This window comes from Gobio gobio, assembly GCF_949357685.1.
Source record: "Gobio gobio genome assembly, chromosome: 9".
NCBI lineage: Eukaryota > Metazoa > Chordata > Actinopteri > Cypriniformes > Gobionidae > Gobio > Gobio gobio.
In genome coordinates this window covers 51,264,071-51,272,462 of record NC_137115.1, presented here as the reverse complement: position 1 = coordinate 51,272,462, position 8,392 = coordinate 51,264,071, and positions in this window count along the sequence as shown.

Genomic DNA, 8,392 nt, shown 5'->3' with positions numbered 1-8,392 from the left:
TCGTTCTCAGCCACTCTGTTCGCTGATTGGATGGGTTAAAATTTGACCAGAGAAAACCTAAGAATATACCGCAGTCTCAGACGGAGTACTGAAGGAAAATGAAAATTGAGCGGTAGTACGTAAAAGGGCGGAGCCAGGCAATACTTTTAGTGCTGTCAGTCGATTAAAAAATGTACTAATTAATCACACATTTTTAAATATTTTTTTATATTGTAATAATTTTACAGTTACTCTCAAAATTAATGTAGAAACAACTTAAAGACAGCATATTTTAAATAGTTGTTGTAATGGCATCTTTTTATGAATGAAGGCCAGTATCACCAATACTAATACTGTTTTTAAACATTCAACATTACAGTATAATTGAAAGCTATATCAATTTCAACATTTTTTAGGCTTTAAAAAAAGAACAACTTTTAATTTAAGTGAACTTAAAACAACACTGTAAACCCGAATAAGTTCCCAGAACTCAAAAAAATTTGGATAACTTAAAAGTCACAATTTTCCAGAACTTAAAAGGTTGGATTACCTGCTACTTGTACCTTTTGATAACAGTTAAATTAAAGTGCTCATTTAGCTCAACTCAAATATTTGCAGTTAATATGACTTACAGTTTTCTGTTAAGGCAACTCAATTATTTTCAGTTATTATAACAAAGTTTTGAGTTTTCACAGAACTTTAAAAAATAAGTACACAACCACACCATTTTATGTTAACAAAACTCAATTTGTATTGCTTTGTGTTGTCATTGCTTTAAGTACACGGTAGTCAAAAATGTTGAGTTTGTTTACTTAAAAACATGTGACTCAAGTTTAAAATTTTGAGGCAATTGATATCCAGCACGGTTTTAATCAGAAGAGCTGAATAAGCTATAAAATAGATTGCATGTTAAGTAGTTTGACCTCCTGTGAGATTTACTCACACATAGACATCAAGAATCAGCCTATGAATCTCAACCGTGGTGACACGCTTCATGCCGCAATGCATTATGGGAGCCATGGATGAGTTTTGCAATGTCACCATTGTTGAGATTCATAGGCTGATTCTTGATGTATGTGTGTGAGTAAGTCTCGCAGGAGTTAGAAGTGCTTATTGTGTGATGTGTTAATGTGGAGAACAAAACTTATGTACACATTTTAAAAATCGTTTAGTTTATAGGCTACATTAAACTGATGACAATAAAAATACAATAAATAAATAAAATAAATGCATTTTGTCTTCCACTAACGCATTTCAGTTTGCCCCAATTAAATTGTTTTAATAGGCTATATGGTTGTAATTTATTTGTTATGATGGATTTTACTTATTTGGTTAAGCACTTTGAGATTTTATTGTATTTTAGCATGTGCTATATAAATTAAGTTTATTTTTAAATCATCTCTATTTGAAACAACAGAAATAACAGGACTTCATCATTCTTAGGATGTTATTACTTAATTCTATTAAGTTGTACTTAATTTTTGTTTTTAAGTTATGTTTACTTATTCACAAAAAAGTTCAATTTAATCAAAAAATATTAGTTGAAATTACTTAAAAGGAAGACCATGTTACACCAACTTGAAATAATTAAGTTAGTAGAGCTTTTTCTAAAACTTTGAGTATACACTACTTAATCTATTTAATTAACATGAACATTCGGATTTACAGTGAATCTTGACATAAACCTATTATAATAAAAGCCATATTTACCTGTGGCCTTCATATATTATTACATTTCTGTATATTGTTTAAGTTATCAAAACATTTTACAACACGTCTTAATTGCATAAATTATAAATGATTCATCCTTATTAAAGCTACAATTTTCTCTGTTCCTCTTTGATGAACATTAATAACAGACATCATCAGTGCTGCTGTCACTTTAAGAACTCTTTATGTTCATATAAGACGTCACATTTAACTAATTTAAGACTGCTGTTATGAGAATACTCTACAAAACTCTGCATTTTGGCATAATTCTGTGTGTTATTGTTCGTTCAACCTTGAAAGAGAACTCGATACTGACGCTCTGTCTGTGCTTGCGATACTGCCGTGTGTCGGGAGTGTGTACATTTTGACAGCACTAGTTACTTTACTTGAAAAAAGTAATCTGATTACATTACTTGTAATGTGTTACCCCCGACAGTTACACTTTTTTTGGTCCATCTTACTTCAGTGCATTTATTCTATAAAATAAGGCATATGAGAAAGGTGTATGACTAAATGAATTTTCCTCTAATGGATATTTATGGAAGACTTACTTTAGGGGATATATCACATCACATTCACTTTTGTTTCACCAGTGGATTGACAAATCTCCCATCTGAAGAGATGATGTTCTGTCAGATTTCACTGTGGTGGCTCATGAATTTTGCTCCTGGACACTTGTTTCTCTTCACCCACTCGTAAAGGAGTGAAATTACCTCAATCAATCATGTCAGTGGCCCGACTGAGACTTCATTAGGTCAGAAGCTTGGACACCAATCATACTTATTTTTTATTTCCATTAGCTCATTTTTTAGCTTCTCCATTCACCACCATCCAGGTCATTCAGTCCTTTAAACCGCACAGCTCCTGACACTGGTTATTCATTAAAGTGGAAATGAACACACAAGGCCTGTGTCTGAAGTCTTGTGTGTCAGTCAATATAGATTTCTTCATGGAAGTTTCCAGTAAACTGTTCAGAAGGAAGGGGTGTTATTGAATGCCAGCAGGTTGCCACCAAATTGGCTATTACACCCACAAAATTATGCCAGTGGTCAATAGCATACACCCTCAAAACCAGTAATACAAACCCTATGAGAAAATCTCCAACGAGCCAGCCATCTCCACAATGACGGTGTTTTCATCTGTATTTTTAGCCTGCGTCCCACCACTCATCCTTTCCCTCTCTCTTTCCAGCTCTCTCTTGCTCTGTGCGTTTTTCTCTCCATTCTGTTCTCTCTGCTGGTGCCAGCATGAGTCCTGGCCTGGGTGTTTTTAGCTGCTCTCCTTCCCGATAGCTTGACAGCGGGAAACTGACCGTCATTTTCCCCCTCAGTGAACAATTTCCCAGCCCATACCAAGCCCTGCCAGCTAAACCCTATGGGTGCTCTCATCCTTACCTTTAAAGACCCTATAAATTGGCTTGATGGTCGCAGTTTACTGTCTTGAGTTGACATATTTTTGATTTAAACAGGAAATTTGTGGAAAGATGTATTAACATGTTTTTTTTCTTTTTAGTCGATAGCTTATAGTTTGTGTCAAAGAAGGGCCATGATGACATTTTCATTCTAGAGTGCAAGATGAGTCAACAATATTTCCCCGAAGATAACGATGGTGAATTTTACATTTAAAGGATTAGTTCAATTCAAAATGTAAATGTTCTGAAAATTAACTCAACGCATCTCATCCAAGATGTTCATGTCTTTATTTCTTCAGTCGAAAAAAAACTTTTTTGAGGAAAACATACAATTGCAACCAATTGGTTCCTTTGAAACTGCAATCCTTTGGTCCTTCAACATTTTGGTTGCAATTTAAATCCATTATGTGAAGAAAAATCCAGGTATGTTTTCCTTAATTTAATTTCTTTTTGACTGAAGAAATAAAGACATGAACATCTTGGATGAGATGGGGGTGAGTAAATTATCAGGAAATTTTCATTTTGAAGTGAACTAATCCTTTAAGTTTTTATGTGATAAAAGTTTAATTTTGTCAATCATTTAGAAGAGATAGCCTCAAAGCTAATAAAGCAACTCTCAAATCAAAACAAAAACTTGACTGGTACATGCATAGAAAGACTACAAGAAATATGGCAACAAAAACCTAAAATTTCACAATGTTTAACATTAGTTGGCGTTGGTATGTTGGAGATTCATGTCGCTATATTTAATGTAGTCTGCAATAAAGGCATACATTTAGTTCTGTTCATGATCATTCAAAGCGATCATTTTGCTTCCGAAAGGCTGGATTAAAGGGATAGTTCACCCCAAAATCAGGTCGTTCCAAACCCGTAACACTTTCGTTCTTCTTTGGAACACAAATGAAGATATTTTTTATGAAATCTGAGCGCTTTCTGTCTCTCTATTGACAGCTACGCAACTACCACTTTGACACTTCAAAAAGTTCATAAAGAGATTGTGAAACTAATCTATATGAAATTGAAGAGAAAGAACCTCATTGGTTCTTGCAGAAGCTCAAATGTGCTGTGTAACACGAGAATGAACCTCATTGGTTCTTGCTGAAGTTCAAACGTGCTGCGTAACACGAGAATGAACCTCATTGGTTCTTGCTGAAGCTCAAATGTGCTGTGTAACACGAGAATGAACCTCATTGGTTCTTGCTGAAGCTCAAATGTGCTGCGTAACACGAGAATGAACCTCATTGGTTCTTGCTGAAGCTCAAATGTGCTGCGTAACACGAGAATGAACCTCATTGGTTCTTGCAGAAGCTCAAACGTGCTGCGTAACACGGGAATGAACCTCATTGGTTCTCGCTGAAGCTCAAACGTGCTGCGTAACACGAGAATGAACCTCATTGGTTCTCGCACGTCAAGCGAACATGCTTGAGCTTCTGTTCACCTCAACTGATGTGTGAGTTGATGAATGTTTATATGTGAATAAAATTCTATATGTTTATCCTATAAAGCGATCGAGTCTCTTCAGAAAAATGTTTGACTAAACTGCTCAATTTATATGAATTAGTTTTATGTTCTCTTTATGAACTTTTTGAGGAGTCAAAGTGGTAGTTTTCTATGGGATTTCTACAGAAACACCTCTCACCGCTCTCACTAATCAGCTGTGGATTTGATGGCTCATTAGCGTGTGAGAATGTCATGGATCTGTCTGGAGACAGAGTGCTTTCTCAGTGGATGTGACAGATCTGCTGATGCGGCAAACCGGAGGCTCAAACCTCAAGTGCTGAAACACAAAAATAGGTCGTCTGCACTGTCTAGTCCCCTCTTCAAAAGCCTAATGAGCTGCTGTCCTTTAGCTACACAACGTCACTCACATGGGCTTTCTAACTTGTCATACTTGTGATGAGCCTTCAGCTCTCTGCTCCCAATACAAATTAAGACTTTGAGAAAACTGCACTGTACACTCAAACAAGATGCCAAGCTACATTTACAGTACCGTGCTGTCATGTGTGTCATGCAAAAAAAGAAAAACAAAGGAATGCTTTTTTCTTACCACTCAAAAAAAGTGCTATTTTTTATGCTGTTCACTTGATTTAACACCATTGTATCAGGTTTCTGGTTGAAATGTGATTTCTTCATATTAAATTGACTTAATGTTTTCATTTAAAAAAATAAGTGACCCAATCAAACAGGACTTTTGCTTGCATGATGATGCAACCCATCATGCTTGCACGGGGCTCAATTGGGAGAGTAAATGTTGAAATAAAGTGTTATTTTTTTTAGCAAGATGAGAAAATGGAGAGACTTGGTAATTTTTAATATTCTGTTGGAATTGAAAAGTGTCTGTTATGTTGGTGGTTTTGGGGGTTATGTGGTGAAGCTTGGGTTGAGGACCAGCTAACATGAATTTAAATGGCTTTAATAATAAAGTAACCATTATGGTAGTGCTCAGTATCACTTCTGGACTGCCAACACGAAAAGTTGGTAAGTTAGGGTCCAATACTCACTATTAAAGGGTAACTAAACCCTAAAACAAGCTTTTTTAGTTAATGATCTGCAAGACTGGGGCTTTATTAATGCTGTTCATTGATTCGAGTAAATGTTTTGACATTTGGGTATAAAGTGTTTTAATTCTACAATATATGGTGTAAAAACGTCTGAGTGCTGCCCTCTTAAGGTTGAACGTTGTTTGCCATTGTGACGTATGTTGACTCTTCCAATGGCTCACTAATAATAATAATAATAATAATTTGTTACATTTATAAAGCACTTTTCTGGGTACTCAAAGCACTTTACATGGAATCACCAACAATGTGCAGCACCACCTGGATGATGCGACGGCAGCCATAGCCGAAGGACGGTGCTTGTTACAGTATAGTGTCCCCATCACTACACTGGGGCGTTAGGACTAGGGTTGGGTACCGAACTCGGTACTTTTATGGGCACCGACCGAATTACGTCGGTACTTCCGAGTACCTATTCACATTAAATACCAAATTTTGGTACCTGAGAACGCATATTGTGATATAGACTAGGTTCTGTGAATATTATACCACATAAAGACTATTTAAATATGAATCATGCGTGTCTCTGTGCGAATGAATGCGTAGACGCGCGGTTTACAGTCTATGGGTTTACCTAACACACACACACACACTCACACTCGCGCGTGACGGTCGCATGTTTCCATCTCTGCCTCTCATATGAAGACAAACTTCGCAAACTTCATCTCCAGAGCCACTGAGAGTCACTTCATGAGCATTTTATCGGCTAACTTGACAAATAAATTACTGTTGTACAGTAGAAATTAGATACGCCTCAATGTAATAATAATACGAACACTAATTTAATAATAACCGCAATATGGCTGCCGTCGCATCATCCAGGTGGATGCTGCACATTGGTGGTGGTTGAGGAGATTCCCCCCTTCTATATGTAAAGCGCTTTGAGTGCCTAGAAAAGCGCTATATAAATGTAACAAATTATTATTATTATTATTAATAAATTATAAAAACTTTATAAAAAAAACTTTTTATAAATTAAAATTTTTCGTCATGTTTTAATTTAACCATATAAATCTCAGTTTTGCAGCATTTTGTTTGACAAAAAAGTATAATTAAATTAAAAGATAAATTCAATTCATGTCTTATGTCTTCATTTGATTACCAGAAAATACATAACACATAATTTGTGGGAAATCTTTTCATAGAAATGAAATTAAAAAGAAAAAAAAAATTATATGGTTGTTTTTATGAATTAAGTACCTAGTAGCCTACTATTTACTAGTAAATATTACAGTAATCATACATCACAGACAATGGCAGACAGAGACCAGGGCAGCTCTGGCATAATGTCAATATGACTTTAAAGTTCTCCTGAGAGTCCAGGTCCTCCCACGCCTGAGGGTCCAGGTTCTTTAAAGTTATTTATGTAAACATCCCAAAAGTACCGAAAAAAAGTACCGTTGGGTACCAGTTAAAATGTGAACGGTACCCAACCCTAGTTAGGACCCACACAGACCACAGGGTGAGCACCCTCTGCTGGACCTCACTAACACCTCTACCAGCAGAAACCTAGTTTTCCCAGTTGGTCTCCCATCCAGGTACTGACCAGGCTCAACCCTGCTTAGCTTCAGTGGGAAACCAGGCTACAGGGTGATATGGCTGCTGAAGTACCACGCCCCTGGCACAAGCTCACCACGCCCTAATCAATCCATCACTGTGGGTCTCAGGTGCGCGCCCTCCGCTCAGCCCCGCTCTCGGTTTGTCCCCTCTGTCTCCGCTGGGCTCTGCCCACTTTTCCAGCATTTTTCAAATATTGCCAGTGGGTGGAGTTAGGCTCTGATCAGGGGTTGAGTTACCCTTTAACTAGTTGCTTATTAGCATGCGTATTACTAGGATATTGGCTGTTTATTAGTACTTATAAAGCATTAATGCCTTATTCTGCATGACCATTCTACATCCCTTAATCCTACCCAATACCTAAACATAATAAACTCCTAATTACTGCTAAGGTCGTTGTTAAGGCAAAAGTCATAAAGTCGTAAATCACTGGACTAAACAAGAGGCGTTCATTGTAGGATTATTTGATTCATTTAAATGAAAACCATTTATTTAGGTTCAACTAAAACTATTCAAGTTAAATGAACACCATTGATTCTAGTTAGTTATACATGTTTGATTCTATTGGGGGTTTTACTACTTTCAATCACTTGAAACCACTGTCCACGATTGAAGTTCAGCCTATTTTTTGAGACATTTGGGATCCAGTTAATGACGTTTATGCAGCCACTGTATGGAATTAAATTTCAGAAATGTGTGATTCCCTCCATTTAAAAAAAATTTACATTTCGTAAAAGTGTAACACCAAAGAAGGTACATAATTCGGACGCCCAATTTGAAGTAAATTATCTTTTAAATAATTTTACATTTATCTCCAAAAAAATCTGAAATATTCGTCACGCTTAACCACTCAAACCTGTTACCATGTAAACCTGTAAATCATTGTAAGAACTGGTTCATTGGTTGCAAACCACATATTAAATAAATAGAATATAAAATAGCTCATATAATATTTAGTACAATTTACAATGGAAATTTTTCGAAGTCAAAGCACCTCATTCACCCAGCCTTTTGAAAGTTGACACAGGATCAGTGAAATTACTTTTGACAGTGAAATGGCTAAATTACTTTTTTTAAAGAGTTTCAGGCCCTAATTTTTCAATTTTTATGGAAAGTGCCTATTAGTGTCTGAGCTGCCCTGTCTGCCACACGACTGCAGGCGATATCTAGGTCATCT